Source organism: Eucyclogobius newberryi, unplaced genomic scaffold (genome assembly GCF_026437365.1).
Source record: "Eucyclogobius newberryi isolate DKJ021-1_F unplaced genomic scaffold, fEucNew1.0.hap1 SCAF_60, whole genome shotgun sequence".
Classification (NCBI taxonomy): domain Eukaryota; kingdom Metazoa; phylum Chordata; class Actinopteri; order Gobiiformes; family Gobiidae; genus Eucyclogobius; species Eucyclogobius newberryi.
Genome location: NW_027316279.1, coordinates 193885 through 212472, shown reverse-complemented (window position 1 = coordinate 212472; position 18588 = coordinate 193885). Strand labels below are relative to the sequence as shown.

At 45.8% G+C, this 18588-nt stretch overlaps 1 non-coding gene across 1 annotated transcript; it reads right to left on the bottom strand.

Annotated features, from left to right (window-relative positions):
- Positions 1-305: 305 nt before the first annotated feature.
- Positions 306-376, bottom strand: trnaa-ugc (transfer RNA alanine (anticodon UGC)). The gene has a single exon. It is a non-coding gene; the product is annotated as a tRNA-Ala (tRNA).
- Between the last annotated feature and the right edge of the window lie 18212 nt (positions 377-18588).

Below are 18588 nucleotides of genomic sequence, written 5' to 3'. Positions count from 1 at the left end.
ATAGCGCAGCAGTTTCAGGAGCCGCGGCGCGCGGCCGGCACAAAAATAACATGGCAGTTTCGGCCGCGCGCCGCGGCTCTGCAGACACTCCCATCGTTTATACTGCTCAAAGCCCAAAACTACTTAAAAACTTCACTGTAGCGGAAAACAGTTTTGACACACTCCAGATGGGACTTGAACTCACAATCCCTGGCTTATCCATTAGGCCACTGGGGCTCCACGTGTGCTGATGTGATGAATTTAAGCGAAGGTCTCTAAAACTCAATGCAGCGCAATGTGCCAATTAGCAAGGATGTACTATTGCCTGGAGATGCTGGGGATTGAACCAGGATCTCATACATGCAAAGCATGCGCTCTACCACTGAGCTACATCCCCTTCATTAAAAATGCTCAGAAATGATAGAATGCACAAAAACAGAACAGATAGAATAGAAACAGAACAGAAACCGTGATCGGATAAAAAATTCTATTCTGTATTTTTTTTTAATTCATATTTTACTGGTTAAGGCACAAGTTGTTACTTTACTTACATGTGTGTCACTTTTTGTGTGTTACAGTAACTTCTTTGGCCTGATCACCCAGTCCACAAGTGTTCCTGTACCTATATATTTACAAATCAAGCACTGTTAAGCAGGTGACGTCCTTTGCTGGTCAGGGGGAAGAGAAAGGTATGTTTCCAGCAGGGTTCTAAGAAATATGAAGCAATGCCAATGGATTTCTTGCCCATCGGCTTGACCACCTGGCCACCACAATACTGCATCTTTGGAAAAATACAGTGAAAGCTTGAGACCAATAAAAAATCCTTCTGGCTCGGCCTATTAGATCACGGACCTGAAATCCACAATCCCAGATTTTGGAGGCTAGTGTCCTGTGCATATTGCTTATGGGGTTATGTACCCATAATAGGCTCAAATTGCTTCAAAATGTCTAATCATGGGTCTTTTTTTAACCTACATCTTCTTTCACTACACAGCTATCCTTTTCCCCAAAAAATAAATAACAATATAGGATGGACAAAAGCAATGTGCTACTAATGTCAGATCCTTATGTAACAAATCTCTCTTAATTAATAATTTTATTTCTTCTTATAATCTTGATTTTATGTTTTTAACTGAAACATGGCTTGACAAAAACACAGGAAATGTAGTTCTGATAGGAATCTGCTCCACCCAACTTTAAGTTTGAATCTGAAACACGAGAAAACAAAAAAGGGGGTGGAGTCTGTGCTGTCTTTAGAGATGAAATAATTATCCGCAGGTTGTTCTTTTGGGGTGTTTTCATCATTTGAGTATGTATCCTTTAAAATGGAGCTAAAACGGTCTCCATCCATTCTCTTCATTGTTTTATACAAGCCTCCCCAGCACTGCCAAAGTTTTACTGATGATTTTACTGAGATGCTTTCAGTCATATGCACAGACTTTGATGGTTTGGTCATTACAGGTGATTTCAATGTGCATGTTGATAATATTTGTGACAGAAACGCTAAAGAGCTTGATGCTGTCCTTGAAACCTTCAGTCTTACTCAGCATGTGAGAGGCCCCACCCACAGCAAAGGACACACTCTAGATCTCATAATTACAAAGGGGGTAAATATTTCAAATGTTAATGTGATCGATGTTGCTCTGTCTGATCATTTCTGTGTCTTCTTTGACCTGTCTGTTTCTCCCAAACCTCCGGTTGGTCCTGCAATTGTTCAGAGGAGACACATAAGTGATGGCACAGGTGCACTGTTTATGGAAATGATAAACTTTGAAAATGTCTCATGTTCTAATGTAAATGATTTGTTGAACTCTGTTACATCTAGTGTTTTGAATGTTCTGGACACCATCGCCCCTATAAAGGCTAAAATGGTTAAAAATAAGCAGAAGGCGCCGTGGAGAAATGATGATTCGGTCAGGGCACAGAAAAGGGAGTGCCGCAGGGCCGAACGGAAATGGCGCAAGTCAAAGCTCCAGGTTCAAAAAGAGATTTACAAAGAGAAGCTGAACATGTACAACCTAATCTTATGTAGAACTAGGGAAAGATATGTCTCTGAAATTATTGGAAGCTGCAACTCGCGTGTCCTGTTTGCCACAGTAAACAGATTAACAAACCCTCCAGCTCAGCTGCCGTTAGAACTAATTTCCACATCCAAGTGTAATGAGTTTGCATTATTCTTTAATGACAAAGTTCAGGGCATTAAAAATGCTATAAATCCCACAATGCAAAAAATTACCCTAAAACCACCAAGACACTTAGAGCTAACTCACTTTGCACCAGTAACTGACAAAACTGTCCATGAGATCATCACCAGTCTGAGTTCATCTACATGCTGCCTTGATGTGTTACCCACCAGATTTCTAAAGTCTGTGCTGAACAGTTTGTTAGCACAATTCACTCACATAGTTAACATGTCGCTTCAATCTGGAACATTCCCAATGTCTTTGAAAACTGCGGTCATAAAGCCTCTCCTAAAGAAGAGCAGTCTTGATGCCGCAGTACTGAGTCATTACCGGCCCATCTCTAATCTGACATTTTGGGGCAAAGTCCTTGAAAAGGTTGTTTACCAACAGCTCACAGATTTCCTCTTAATAAACAACTCATTTGATGCTTTTCAGTCAGGTTTTAGACCTCATCACAGCACTGAGACTGCTCTTGTCAAGGTGACAAATGACATCCGCCTGAACACTGACACGGGCAAAGCCTCAGTCTTAATTCTGTTAGATCTGAGTGCTGCTTTTGACACTGTCGATCATGGGATCCTCTTACAGAGACTAGAGGACTGGGTGGGCATCACTGGCACTGCCCTAAACTGGTTAAGGTCCTATCTGGAAGACAGGAAGTACTTTGTTGAAATTGGTAGCTGTGTCTCAGACCACATGACCCTGACCTGTGGAGTGCCCCAAGGGTCAGTCCTGGGTCCCCTTCTGTTCAACCTCTACATGCTGCCGTTAGGTCAGTTGATACGCAGTGAAAATGTGTCCTATCACAATTATGCAGACGACACTCAGATCTATGTTTCACTATCGGCAGGTGACTATGGACCAGTAGATTCACTCTGTCACTGCATCCAACAGATCAGTTTGTGGATGCAAAACAACTTTCTCCAGCTGAACTCAGACAAGACTGAAATAATTGTTTTTGGCCCACAGAAACAAAGAGAAAGTGTTAGCGGTCACCTCCAGAGTCTCGCTCTAAAACCTACAAACCAAATTAGAAATCTGGGGGTAATAATGGACTCAGATTTGAACTTTAATAGCCACGTCAAATAAATAACATCAGCAGCTTTTTACCATCGAAAAAACATTGCCAAAATCAAAAATATAGTGTCAAAACCAGATTTAGAGAGACTTATCCATGCGTTTGTCTCCAGTAGATTAGACTATTGTAACAGCCTGCTCACTGGCCTCTCCAAACGAGTTCTAAAACAGCTGCAGTACATCCAGAACGCTGCTGCTCGGGTCCTGACTAGAACCAGGAAGTATGATTACATTAGTCCTGTTCTCAGGTCTCTGCAATGGCTCCCTGTGGCTCAGAGAATAGACTTTAAAGCAGCTCTGCTTGTGTACAAGTCTCTCCATGGCCTAGCACCAAAGTACATCTTGGATGTGTTAGTGCCATATGAACCATCTCGGACTCTGAGGACCTCAGGGACCGGCCTCTTGCTGGTGCCCAGAGTCAGGACAAAACATGGGGAATCTGCGTTTCAGTTTTATGCAGCTAAAATCTGGAACAGTCTTCCTGAAGATGTGAGACAGGCTTCAACTCTGACAATGTTCAAATCTAAGCTAAAAACAGTTTTGTTTAGCTGCGCATGTGATTGAAAGGATTTTTTCTTTGCACTCTTCTCTTTTGTTTGTGATTATTAGTTTAAAAAATCAGTTGGATTGATCATTTTTAATTTAGTTAATTTTATTGTATTTCTGTTTCTGTAATTTCTTTGTGATTTGAATGCATTTTTCCTGCTGTGTGAAGCACTTTGAATTGCCTTGTGTATGAAATGTGCTCTACAAATAAACTTGCCTTGCCTAGTTTCAAAGGTAATGTGGAACCGGGAGCTTTCACTGAAGATCGGCTTCCATCATCCAACACATTACTGACTAGTTTGATGAATTCTAATGAACAATTCCTATAATGCAAGTAAACTTATTCTAGCAGAGGATGGTTTCGATCTTTCGACCTCTGGGTTATGGGCCCAGCACGCTTCCGCTGCGCCACTCTGCTGATTGGCAACATCGATGGGACTCGAACCTGCAATCCCTGGTTCAAGAGGCCAGTGCATTATGCCTATGGGGCTGTATAAGTCTAATGGACTCAAATTGCTTCAAAATATGAAATCTAAATTTAAAGGAATGTGGAAGTTGAATCTCGCAACGAAAGACTGTGCTCTAACACTGAGCTACATAACCACCTATTACCTGTCATGATTTTTTTCCCAAGCAAGACCTGGAGACAACCGCTTTCACTTTGTGCCATCAACGGAATATTGAATGGAGATGCAGGGGATCGAACAAAGGATTTCATACATGCCCTCGTTCTGAAAGAACTGCTCCGAAATTAAACATCTGCGAACATGCTGGTTTATAGAATGGAACGAAACCTCAAAAACTGTGCTGCTAAACACACGTTGTTGACAGGGTTCGAACCTGTGCGGGGAAACCCCAATGGATTTCGAGTCCATATGCATACACTTTGAGTTTAAGAAAGTGGAAATGATACACATTATTCTCTGAAACCAACGCAATTACGTTACCAGATTTAACCCTCCATGAATTCTTGCAGGATTGCTTCAATGATATCTGCAGACAGCATGTTTTATTAAGCATTGTAAGCTCAGGTTTGGCAAGACATACCCATATTGGAAGTTGGGAATGTCGCCCAGGCTGCCTCGGCGAGAACTAGAAATTCTAACCCCTAGACCATATGAGAAATTTAAAGATCAAGAGTAACCGATTGAATTGTAACATAAGCCTAATTGATGATTGAGAGGTTAAGGAACAGTGCATAGTTGGGTCATCAGCTTTTAAACATGCATTTTTAATATATAAATGTGCTTGGTTCTGCATGTAATGGAAAGCAGCACATATCTCTTGATTTGTATTTTGCTTTTGGTTCAGCCAAATAGAGCCACTTTGTGATTTTTAATACAGTTTTCTTTTAGATGGGATAAGACGCACTATCAAGCAGCTCTGAGTTTGTGTTGTGCCCCTCTACATATTCTGGCCGAGTGTTTTAAGGCGCTAGATTTAAGTTCCGGTCCCAGTGAAGGCATGCTTTCAAGTACAACCGCTGCTACATGGCATGGAACAGCTAAAGGTTGATTACTACATATTGCATGCTGCATCCTAAATGGATGAGATTTTTCTATGCCTCTCTTGACACCATCCAGTTTTATTAGGCCCGAGCCCCAGCAGGGCGGAGGGCCTATTGCTATTGCTGCCGAAGGCAGCGTTGCAACTGTCTGCCCCGTTGGCCGCCATCTTCCTTTGAAAATGAAAACACGCTGTGTTAGCCATTTTGTTCACGTCAAACTTTGACGAACTCCTCCTAGGGCGTTTTGCCCACCGACTTCAAAATCGGCGGACGTCCTCTGGACAAGTGGGGCATCTAAAGTTATCCAATTTTTTGAGATACCTTTTACGGTCTGTGTGCGGCGCAGCCGCAAAGTTGGACAACTTATTTTGGAATAAAGCAGATCTAAAAATTGCTCCCATTTGATCAAAACGAGTCCGATTAGGACCAAATTTGAATCAGTTGTTAAACTTTCTAGTTTGGACCAGTTTATGATGATAAAATTGAAATGGGCGCGATAGCGCCCCCTACAGAGTGACCTTTAAATTAACATTGAAGGTCAAAAATTAGTTTTACCAAAATGTTCTAAACTTTACCCAAAATTCTATTTTGGCGTCCCGATCAAAAAAGCCAATCAGACAAATGCCTTATTTTTTACGGCGTAGTCGTAGCGATGACATAAACCTCCCATGTTATCCCTATGGGAAAACCGCTAAATCTCTCGAATATCCACATTTTTCTGTTTCACACTTTAACGAACTCCTTCTAGTGCGTTTTGCCCACCGACCTCAAAATCGGTGTACGTCCTCTAGACAAGTGGGGCATCTAAAGTTATCCAAATTTTAAGGATAGCTTTTACGGTCTCTGTGCGACGGAGCCGCAAACGTTTCCCAGATTTCTGACATTTTTGGCCTTCAGAGTGGCCTATAAACAATAGAGTTTTTCCAAATGACATGATATTTTGAACAAAATTCTAATTTGCCATCCTGATCATAAAAGTATGAGAGCCAAAGTCATATTTTGTACGGCGTAACCGTAGCGATGACAGAAACATCCCATGTTATCCTTATGGGAAAATCGTAGAATCGCTCAAATCACCACATTTTTACGCTTCACACTTTAACAAACTCCTCCTAGGGCGATTGTCCGATCAAGTTCATATTTGGAGAATATCATCTACACAAGCGGGACATCAAAACTTGTCCATATTTTGATTCTAAGTGCTACAGTCTCTGTGTGGCGGACCCGCAAATATATGTCAGAAATGGGAAAACAGCGAAATCTCTAAAATGACCACATTTTCACGCTTCACACTTTAACGAACTCCTCCTAGTGCGATTGCCCGATCAAGCTCATATTTGGGGAAAATCATCTACACAAGCGGGGCATCAAAAGTTTGTCATATTTTGATTTTAAGTGGTACGGTCTCTGTGCGGCGGCGCAGCAAATTTGACTGACACTTGTGTTCATTTGCACTGGATTGGCCATGTCCAATGTGTCCCCGTCTGTCAAGTTCTTTTTTAATTCAACACACAATAAGGGCGCCATCTTTATCAAGTCGAAAGCGCAGAGTCGGAAGGCCGGCGGCCCGCGAGGGCCGTTGGATGCCGCTTGCGGCTTTAATTATTATTATTTGTCTTGTTCTTCTTCAGCGCTTTGATCTCTAATTTGACCCCCTGAACATGCTCAAAAACTCACCAAACTTTGCCCAAAATTCAGAATCGGCGAAAAATTTGATTTTTTCTGGGCCATTTTTTTTTTCGTTAAAAAATGGCGCGACAGCGCCACCGACAAAAGTCAAAATACATTGCGCCTATGGGAGACGCCCCGAGGTCAACTTTGGCGTAAAGCTACGAAATTCGGGACACGCATTCCTCTCGTGAGGACAAAGAAAGAAAATCGTTGTGGCCACGCCCCCAGACTTACCCTATGGCCGCCATCTTCCTTTGAAAATGAAAACACGCTGTGTTAGCCATTTTGTTCACGTCAAACTTTGACGAACTCCTCCTAGGGCGTTTTGCCCACCAACTTCAAAATTGGCGTACGTCCTCTGGACAAGTGGGGCATCTAAAGTTATCCAATTTTTGGAGATACCTTTTACGGTCTGTGTGCGGCGCAGCCGCAAAGTTGGACAACTTATTTTGGAATATTGCAGGTCTAAAAATTGCTCCCATTTGATCAAAACCAGTCGATTATGACCAGATTTGAATCAGTTGTTCAACTTTCTAGTTTGGACCAGTTTATGATGACAAAATTTAAATGGGCGTGATAGCGCCCCCTACAGAGTGACCTTTAAATTAACATTGAAGGTCAAAAATTAGTTTGACCAAAATGTTCTAAACTTTACCCAAAATTCTATTTTGGCGTCCCGATCAAAAAAGCCAATCAGACAAATGCCTTAATTTTTACGGCGTAGTCGTAGCGATGACATAAACTTCCCATGTTATCCCTATGGGAATACCGCTAAATCTCTCGAATATCAACATTTTTCTGTTTCACACTTTAACGAACTCCTCCTAGTGCGTTTTGCCCACCAACCCCAAAATCGGTGTACGTCCTCTAGACAAGTGGGGCATCTAAAGTTATCCACATTTTAAGGATAGCTTTTACGGTCTCTGTGCGACGGAGCCGCAAACGTTTCCCAGAATTCTGACTATTTGGCCTTGAGAGTGGCCTATAAGCAATAGAGTTTTTCCAAATGACATGATATTTTGAACAAAATTCTAATTTGCCATCCTAATCATGAAAGTATGAGAGCCAAAGTCATATTTTGTACGGCGTAACCGTAGCGATGACAGAAACATCCCATGTTATCCTTATGGGAAAATCGTTGAATCGCTCAAATCACCACATTTTTACGCTTCACACTTTAACGAACTCCTCCCAGGGCGATTGCCCGATCAAGTTCATATTTGGAGAATCTCATCTACACAAGCGGGGCATCAAAACTTGTCCATATTTTGATTCTAAGTGCTACGGTCTCTGTGTGGCGGACCCGCAAATATGTGACTGAACGTGGCCAATCCAGTTACATGTCTACCCGGAGACATTTTGAGTTATTCACAGATTCTGAAAGTGTGAATTCAAAGCTTTCCAATGATGTCTCACTCATGTAGATCTGATAATATTTGAGTAAGCTGTGGTCATTTGAATGTATACAACTCTCAAACCCATTCACTGAGAAAACGGCTTCCAAAGTTTCTCACCGGAGTGAGCCCAGAGTCACAGGGGGGCTCATTTGCATCTCATTGAGATAAGCCCTCCCCCCTGTCACACTGACACCACCTCCCCCTACAGCTGTCACTCAAGACTCAAGAGTGTTGTTATTGATGGTAACTGGACTTGAATCAGAATTAGAAGTTACTATATTAAAATGGAAATACTTGGATTACAAAAGGCCCTGAATAGAATCAAAGAATCAGAATAGGGTTCATTGCATTTGTCGATAAACATAATTCACAGGTGATTCAGTGCAACACAAACAACAAAAGATAAGATAAGAGCCTTTAATGTTACAACGCAGTAGATACAGGGGGAAAGGACAGTAACTTATAGGAAGTTTAAAAAACACTCTTAATAGAAGAACTCTTATAAACAGATGCCAGGGCCAGGTATACGAACTGCAACGGGTCCATGGCTTTGAATATATGAGATAATAGATATGATATGTACACCACCAGAGTCCAATTACATCAGAGATCACATCCTCATCCTCTTCTTCGTCTGTGCACTCTTCTGTGCTGTGACTCTCGGCTCTTGGCATCAAAGCTGTAAACAAATAACAGGACATTTAAGAAATGGCTAACTATTTCACATAAAACTCTCATTAACTATTTTTTTTTTAACACAATGTGAGAGTTTCAATATAAATACCTGAAGTGCTGATAACTCTTGATCTTTGGAAGCCGTCTGAAGAAGGGACTCAGATGCTTCTGCCAGTCCAAGTTCTTGACAAAAACTTTGCCATCCGCCGTTCCAACAAGCTGTGGGATATTGAGGTGAGACTCAGGAGAGCTGTTTTCCACTCCCTGATGACAAGGGCGACACTGTAAAAAAATGAGAACAGAAGAAACATATCTTAAGCAGAGAGCAGCACTGAAGTTTTGCCAGGCTAATGTTTACACATTACAGTAGTCAAATAATATAAACTAACCTCAACGATGTCTTCCAAAGTGTCAACCCTGGTCTTCATGTATGCTCGCTTGATAATCTGATGATCTGTGCGTGGCCTGCAGCTTCTGATGTGTGGGAGAAGCTGTTTCCACAGTGATCTGAAGCTTGATGTACAAACTGCAGGCTCACCTGAAAAACACATGTTGCTTATGGTTAATTATACTCTAATCATTAAAACACGAAAATCACCAAAATAATGTTTTACACTTACCACGCTCCTTAGCAGACTTCACGTAGAGACAGGTCATGTCAGTCAGGGTGTCTTTGCCAATTCTGAAAAGGGGGATAAAAGGATTAGGGTTAACAGTAATATGGGAATAACACGCTTCACAGATAACAGTTCACATTGTGACGTTAACGGTGTATTTAAGATGCAAAACGCGGAGATATTGGGACATCTGCCCTCGGCTAGCGGGGCTAGCTAGCTCACTTGAGATAACACGGCTCGTAAAAGCAAAACACTTGCAGAACAGCACACCAAAACATAAACATACACTCGAGTTTAAAACCGGCGCACATTAAAGTGATTAAAAGCGGGTGTTTTAGTCGCAAAGCTTACCTGGTTCAGCCGTCCTGTTGTCTCTCCCAACACCGTGCACAGAGACACACAGGAAGCTGATAATGGCCAGGCAAGCGCGTGATTGGTTCGAGTGACGCAGTGCGTGCGTGACGTGCAACGTACGTAAGCCACGTGACCAGAAGTGGTATCGGGAGTTGTAGTTTTTTTCTCTTCCCTCGCCGAAAAATAACCCGATAACATAGCAAAGTTTAGCTTACAACTTAGCTCCGAATAGCTGCGTTTAGCTCCAGGCTGTGGGGCTAACAGCCGGTTTAGCACGATAAAACAGACACAAAGCACGACCCACACAACCCACGGGCCAACCCACGCCGAAAAATAACCCGATATCATGGTGATAACAGCAAGTAGTCACATTAAGCCCGTATTGCAGAGTGCACTGAAGCAACATGTTAGCTTAGCATTAGCTCCACCGGAGCAGACAAGTAAGATTCTAAAGTGATCACGAGACCGCCTTAAAACACAGCGTTAAAGCAATAATTTAGTAGTAAAGTAAAAGTGTACCTGAGTAAACAGTTCCGTTGCAATGTAGTCCAGGAAATGTAAGCTCTGAAGACTGTGCTCTCCAGACGGTCTGGAGTAATGAGAAAACACGGAGCACGCAGCAGAGCACGCAGCTGGCCATGCGGATTACAGCTGATTGGTGGAAAATGTAAACAATACGTTGGCTAGAAAAAGGTGACGCCCCCCAGGAGAGCAGGAAAAAGACCCGAAAACTCCACATTTTTAACAGCTTAATGTATACGTTTAAGACAACCAATAGTGTTATCTGAAGCACACAGGGGCTTATTCATAACTTCAACTAGCACATTCTGCAAAAAAACGAAAATCACAAATTTGGGGAAAAAAATGTAAAATGCTGTTTTTCTCAGTTTCACCGAGGCCGACATGGTCCGACAATTTCGGTGGCGAGTCACATATATGTCAGAAATGGGAAAACAGCGAAATCTCTAAAATGACCACATTTTTACGCTTCACACTTTAACAAACTCCTTCTAGGGCGATTGCCCGATCAAGCTCATATTTGGGGAAAATCATCTACACAAACAGGGCATCAAAAGTTAGTCATATTTTGATTTTAAGTGGTACGGTCTCTGTGCCGTGGAGCTGCAAATATACTGTCACAAATGGGAAAAACGCCAAATCCTTGAAATGTTCACATTTACGCTTCACACTTTAACAAACTCCTCCGTGGGCAATAGCTCGATCAAGCTTTACTTTGGGAAATATCATCTACAAAAGCGCGGCATCAAAATTTATCCATATTTTTATTCCAAGTGCTACGGTCTCTGTGCGGCGGCGCAGCAAATTTGACTGACACTTGTGTTGATTTGCACTGGATTGGCCATGTCCAATGTGTCGCCGTCTGTCAAGTAATTTTTTAATTCAACACAATAAGGGCGCCATCTTTATCAAGTCAAAAGCGCAGAGTCGGAAGGCCGGCGGCCCGCGAGGGCCGTTGGATGCCGCTTGCGGCTTTAATTATTATTTTATTATTTAATTATTAGGCCCGAGCCCCAGCAGGGCGGAGGGCCTATTGCTCCCGCAACGCTGCCGAAGGCAGCGTTGCAACTGTCTGACCAAACATGCGGGCGCAGCCCGCATGTTTGGTACCCCGTCGCCCCTGGCAAGTACAGTGAACTAGCCCATGCCGAAGGCATGGATCATGCATACTTACTCCTGCTATGACAGAAATAGTCAACAATTAGTGAATGGGCGTAGCCCATTCACTAATTGTTGACAACAGCAGCGCGAAGCGCTGCATTCCTCCAAAAACCCTCCTGGCATCGTCCCGTACGCGAGAATCCATGCCGCAGGCATGGGTCATGCTTGTATCTGCTCAAATCAATGGAAGTCTATGGGGAGTGGGCGGGGCATCCCGATGGAATAGGGAGTGACGAGCGCGTAAGCGCTCGTAATGATGATTCCACCCCATGGCGGCATTGGGAAGGCTTAGAGCTTTCAAACGATGTATAATTTGTTGTTATAGTGGAAACGGCTATATTGTTTTTTGCTAAAAATATTATTATTATTATTATTTTTCTTGTTCTTCTTCAGCGCTTTGATCTCTAATTTGACCCCCTGAACATGCTCAAAAACTCACCAAACTTTGCCCAAAATTCAGAATCGGCGAAAAATTTTGTTTTTTCTGGGCCATTTTTTTTTGCGTTAAAAAATGGCGCGACAGCGCCACCGACAAAAGTCAAAATACATTGCGCCTATGGAAGATGCCCCGAGGTCAACTTTGTCGTAGAGCTACGAAATTCGGGACACGCATTCCTCTTGTGAGGACAAAAAAAAAATATTATTGTGGCCACGCCCCCAGACTTACCCTATGGCCACCATCTTCCTTTGAAAATGAAAACACGCTGTGTTAGCCATTTTGTTCACGTCAAACTTTGACGAACTCCTCCTAGGGCGTTTTGCCCACCGACTTCAAAATCGGCGTACGTCCTCTGGACAAGTGGGGCATCTAAAGTTATTCAATTTTTTGAGATACCTTTTACGGTCTGTGTGCGGCGCAGCCGCAAAGTTGGACAACTTATTTTGGAATATTGCAGGTCTAAAAATTGCTCCCATTTGATCAAAACCAGTCCGATTAGGACCAAATTTGAATCATTTGTTAAACTTTCTAGTTTGGACCAGTTTAGGCTGACAAAATTGAAATGGCAGTGATAGCGCCCCCTACAGAGTGACCTTTAAATTAACATTGAAGGTCAAAAATTAGTTTTACCAAAATTGTCTAAACTTTACCCAAAATTCTATTTTGCCGTCCCGATCACAAAAGCCAATCACAAAAATGCCTAAATTTTTACGCCGTAGTCGTAGCGATGACAGAAACCTCCCATGTTATCCCTATGGGAAAACCACAAAATCTCTCAAATTACCACATTTTTATGTTTTACACTTTAACGAAGTCCTCCTAGTGCGTTTTGCCCACCAACCTCAAAATCGGTGTACGTCCTCTAGACAAGTGGTGTATCTAAAGTTATCCAAATTTTAAGGATAACTTTTACGGTCTTTGTGCGACGGAGCCGCAAACGTTTCCCAGAATTCTGACTATTTGGCCTTCAGAGTGGCCTATAAACAATAGAGTTTTTCCAAATGACATGATATTTTGAACAAAATTCTAATTTGCCATCCTGATCATAAAAGTATGAGAGCCAAAGTCATATTTTGTACGGCGTAACCGTAGCGTTGACAGAAACATCCCATGTTATCCTTATGGGAAAATCGTAGAATCACTCAAATCACCACATTTTTACGCTTCACACTTTAACAAACTCCTCCTAGGGCGATTGTCCGATCAAGTTCATATTTGGAGAATATCATCTACACAAGCGGGGCATCAAAACTTACCCATATTTTGATTCTAAGTGCTACGGTCTCTGTGTGGCGGACCCGCAAATATATGTCAGAAATGGGAAAACAGCGAAATCTCTAAAATCACCACATTTTTACGCTTCACACTTTAACGAACTCCTCCTAGGCCGATTGCCCGATCAAGCTCATATTTGGGGAAAATCATCTACACAAACGGGGCATCAAAAGTTATCCATATTTTGATTTTAAGTGGTACGGTCTCTGTGCCGTGGAGCTGCAAATATACTGTCACAAATGGGAAAAACGCCAAATCCTTGAAATGTTCACATTTACGCTTCACACTTTAACAAACTCCTCCGTGGGCAATAGCTCGATCAAGCTTTACTTTGGGAAAAATCATCTACACAAGCGGGGCATCAAAAGTTATCCATATTTTTATTCCAAGTGCTACGGTCTCTGTGCGGCGGCGCAGCAAATTTGACTGACACTTGTGTTCATTTGCACTGGATTGGCCATGTCCAATGTGTCGCCGTCTGTCAAGTTCTTTTTTTATTCAACACACAATAAGGGCGCCATCTTTATCAAGTCAAAAGCGCAGAGTCGGAAGGCCGGCGGCCCGCGAGGGCCGTTGGATGCCGCTTGCGGCTTTAGTATTCCTTCTTTCTTCTTTCTTTCTTTCTTTCTTTCTTCTCGGGACCAACCCCCCTATTTTTCACCCAGTGAACATTGACGAAAAGTCAAAAAAATTTGCACACCTCTAAAAATCGTGCCTCTCTACATTCTGGCTATTGCTCTTTTCTAAAATAAAAAAAATTGGCGCGTCAGCGCTCCCAAATGTACCAAAATGCATTGAGAGATAGGAAATGACCCAAAAAAAATCTGATCGTAGAATCATGAAATTTGGCGCAGAGGTACATGGTGACAAGAGAAGTAAAAAATATTATTACGGCAACGCCGTCCACCCAACCAAACGTTGGCCATATTGGTTCAAAAATGGCTAAGCAGGACTCGGGAGTTTTTCCAAACGTCGTACTTTTACGAACTCCTCCCAGGGTGTTGGCTCTAAAAAGCTGAAATTTGGTGAAAATGCTACTGAGGAGTGGGACATCAAAAGTTATTCAAATTACATTGATATCTGTCACGGTCTCTGAGCGGCGAAGCCGCAAACTTTAGCTAGAATTTCAGAAATCTCCCAAATTTAACATTTCTGCCGTTTGCGCAGATAAAGTCCGAATTGCGTCAAATTAGAATCAGTTGTTAAACTCTTTGCGCTAAACGTACTTGAAGTGAAATAAATTAATTTGGCACCACAGCGCCCCCTACAGATTTTATATGGAGGTTAAATGTTTAGTTTTGCGAAATTTTATGAAATTTGACACACAACTCAATTTTGGCATCCCCATCAAAAAGTCAATGAGACCCATGTCATAATTGTTTTGGTTTTGCCGTAGCGATGACCAAAACCTACCATGTTATTCCAATGGGGAAATTGCCAGAACATGTTTACACTTTAGACTTTCACAAACTCCTCCCAGGGCGTTAGCCCTATTAACCTGAAATTTGGTGAGACTCATCTTCAGGGGTGAACCGTCAAAAGATATTCACATTTTTATTCAAAGAGTCACGGTGTCTGTGCGGCAAAGCCGCACATTTTGCCAAGAATTCAAAATAAAATAGCTTTTTGATGGTAAAACAAAGGGGAGAAGATGTGACAGCGTCACAGATTCAGCAGTAGGCGTAATAAAAGGACAATTGGGGCACGTTAGCGCCCCCTCCTCTTGCGGCGTGGCGGCGGTGTGGCGGCAGTGTGGCGAGGGCCGATCATTGCCGCTTGCGGCTATATTTATTTATTATTTTCTTGTTCTTCTACTTTTTGATCTCTAATTAGACCCCCTGAACATGCTCAAAAACTCACCAAACTTTGCCCAAAATTCAGAATCGGCGAAAAATTTTGTTTTTTCTGGGCCATTTTTTTTTTCGTTAAAAAATGGCGCGACAGCGCCACCGACAAAAGTCAAAATACATTGCGCCTATGGGAGACGCCCCGAGGTCAACTTTGTCGTAAAGCTACGAAATTCGGAACACGCATTCCTCTTGTGAGGACAAAAAAAAATATTATTGTGGCCACGCCCCCAGACTTGCCCTATGGCCGCCATCTTCCTTTGAAAATGAAAACACGCTGTGTTAGCCATTTTGTTCACGTCAAACTTTGACGAACTCCTCCTAGGGCGTTTTGCCCACCGACTTCAAAATCGGCGTACGTCCTCTGGACAAGTGGGGCATCTAAATTTATCAAATTTTTTGAGATACCTTTTACGGTCTGTGTGCGGCGCAGCCGCAAAGTTGGACAACTTATTTTGGGATATTGCAGATCTAAAAATTGTTCCCATTTGATCAAAACAAGTCCGATTAGGACCAAATTTGAATCAGTTGTTCAACTTTCTAGTTTGGACCAGTTTATGATGACAAAATTGAAATGGGCGCGATAGCGCCCCCTACAGAGTGACCTTTAAATTAACATTGAAGGTCAAAAATTAGTTTTACCAAAATGTTCTAAACTTTACCCAAAATTCTATTTGGCCATCCCGATCAAAAAAGCCAATGAGACAAATGCCTTAATTTTTACGGCGTAGTCGTAGCGATGACAGAAACCTCCCATGTTATCCCTATGGGAAAACCGCAAAATCTCTCAAATTACCACATTTTTATGTTTTACACTTTAACCCTTTAGGCGCCAGAGATTATGGATGAAATAAATGTATAAATAAAAAACTTCCTGAGATACAGAGAACTGAAGCCGGGGCACAGCTCTGGGTCGGCAGTGCCCCTGGAGGCCCGTAGAAGCTCCACACTCCAGTTGATTCTTGGATAAAAGGGCACCCAGCCGGTCTCGAACTCGCGTGAGGCGGAGCAGGGATCATCCACCCCGCACACGGCCAGACTTTGCCCGGCCAGGGAGCACCTTCTGCGGGTCGGAGGCTCCGGGTCGGAGCCCCTGGAGCCTGGAGCCCTCACCGGGCCCCGAACTCGGCTGCCGGAGGCAGTGCAGTGCCTCATGGATAAAAGGGCACCCAGCCGGTCTCGAACTCGCGTGAGGCGGAGCAGGGATCATCCACCCCGCACACGGCCAGACTTTGCCCGGCCAGGGAGCACCTTCTGCGGGTCGGAGGCTCCGGGTCGGAGCCCCTGGAGCCTGGAGCCCTCACCGGGCCCCGAACTCGGCTGCCGGAGGCAGTGCAGTGCCTCATGGATAAAAGGGCACCCAGCCGGTCTCGAACTCGCGTGAGGCGGAGCAGGGATCATCCACCCCGCACACGGCCAGACTTTGCCCGGCCAGGGAGCACCTTCTGCGGGTCGGAGGCTCCGGGTCGGAGCCCCTGGAGCCTGGAGCCCTCACCGGGCCCCGAACTCTGCTGCCGGAGGCAGTGCAGTTACTCATGGATAAAAGGGCACCCAGCCGGTCTCGAACTCGCGTGAGGCGGAGCAGGGATCATCCACCCCGCACACGGCCAGACTTTGCCCGGGGAAGGGCCACTCTGGCTGGGCATGGCCCCCACTGAGCACCCCCTGGAACCCCTGGAGCCCCCGGAGACCCTCCAGAGCCACCCCCCACTCTCCCCAGATTCTGCCCGGGGAAGGGCCACTCTGGCTGGGCATGGCCTCCGCCGAGCACCCCCTGGAACCCCTGGAGCCCCTCCAGAGCCACCCCCCACTCCTCCAGACTCACCCCGGGGAAGGGCCACTCTGGCTGGGCATGGCCCCCACTGAGCACCCCCTGGAACCCCTGGAGCCCCCGGAGCACCTCCAGAGCCACCCCCCACTCTCCCCAGATTCTGCCCGGGGAAGGGCCACTCTGGCTGGGCATGGCCTCCGCCGAGCACCCCCTGGAACCCCTGGAGCACCTCCAGAGCCACCCCCCACTCTCCTCCAGACTCACCCCGGGGAAGGGCCACTCTGGCTGGGCATGGCCCCCACTGAGCACCCCCTGGAACCCCTGGAGCCCCCGGAGCACCTCCAGAGCCACCCCCCACTCTCCCCAGATTCTGCCCGGGGAAGGGCCACTCTGGCTGGGCATGGCCTCCGCTGATCACCCCCTGGAACCCCTGGAGCCCCCGGAGCACCTCCAGAGCCACCCCCCACTCTCCCCAGACTCTGGCCGGGGAAGGGACACTCTGGCCGGGCATGGCCTCCGCCGAACACCCCCTGGAACCCCCAGAGCCCCTCCAGAGCCACCCCCCACTCTCCCCAGACTCACCCCGGGGAAGGGCCACTCTGGCTGGGCATGGCCTCCGCTGAGCACCCCCTGGAACCGCCGGAGGCCCTCTAGAGCCACCCCCCACTCCTCCAGACTCACCCCGGGGAAGGGCCACTCTGGCCGGGCATGGCCTCCGCTGAGCACCCCCTGGAACCCCCGGAGCCCACGGAGGACCTCCAGAGCCACCCCCCACTCCTCCAGACTCTGCCCGGGGAAGGGACACTCTGGCCGGGCATGGCCTCCGCCGAACACCCCCTGGAACCCCCAGAGCCCCTCCAGAGCCACCCCCCACTCTCCCCAGACTCACCCCGGGGAAGGGCCACTCTGGCTGGGCATGGCCTCCGCTGAGCACCCCCTGGAACCCACGGAGCACCTCCAGAGCCACCCCGCATTCGCCCAAACTCAGTCTGGGGACGGGCCACTCTGGCTGGGCATGGCCTCCACTGAACACCCCCTGGAACCCACGGAGCACCTCCAGAGCCACCCCGCATTCCCCCAAACTCAGTCTGGGGACGGGCCACTCTGGCTGGGCATGGCCTCCACTGAACACCCCCTGGAACCCACGGAGCACCTCCAGAGCCACCCCGCATTCCCCCAAACTCAGTCTGGGGACGGGCCACTCTGGCTGGGCATGGCCTCCACTGAACACCCTCTGGAACCCACGGAGCACCTCAAGAGCCACCCCGCATTCCCCCAAACTCAGTCTGGGGACGGGCCACTCTTCCCCGGGTTGCAGGCTCTGGGACTCCGGGGATGACCACCGGGGACCAGGCTCTCCCTTCGTCCCCGGGTACCCACACTTAAGCACCCCCACACGGGCTACACACCCTTTTTTCAGCCCCCTGGAGGTCCCTGCCCTTGGTACTATACCATGGAAGTCCGTACCCTTGGTACTCTGACTGGAGTACCAAGGGAACGGCCCAGCACTCACCACAGAGGCTCGCGCCGGCCCCGGCCCACCTTTCGTCCCCGGGTACCCACACTTAAG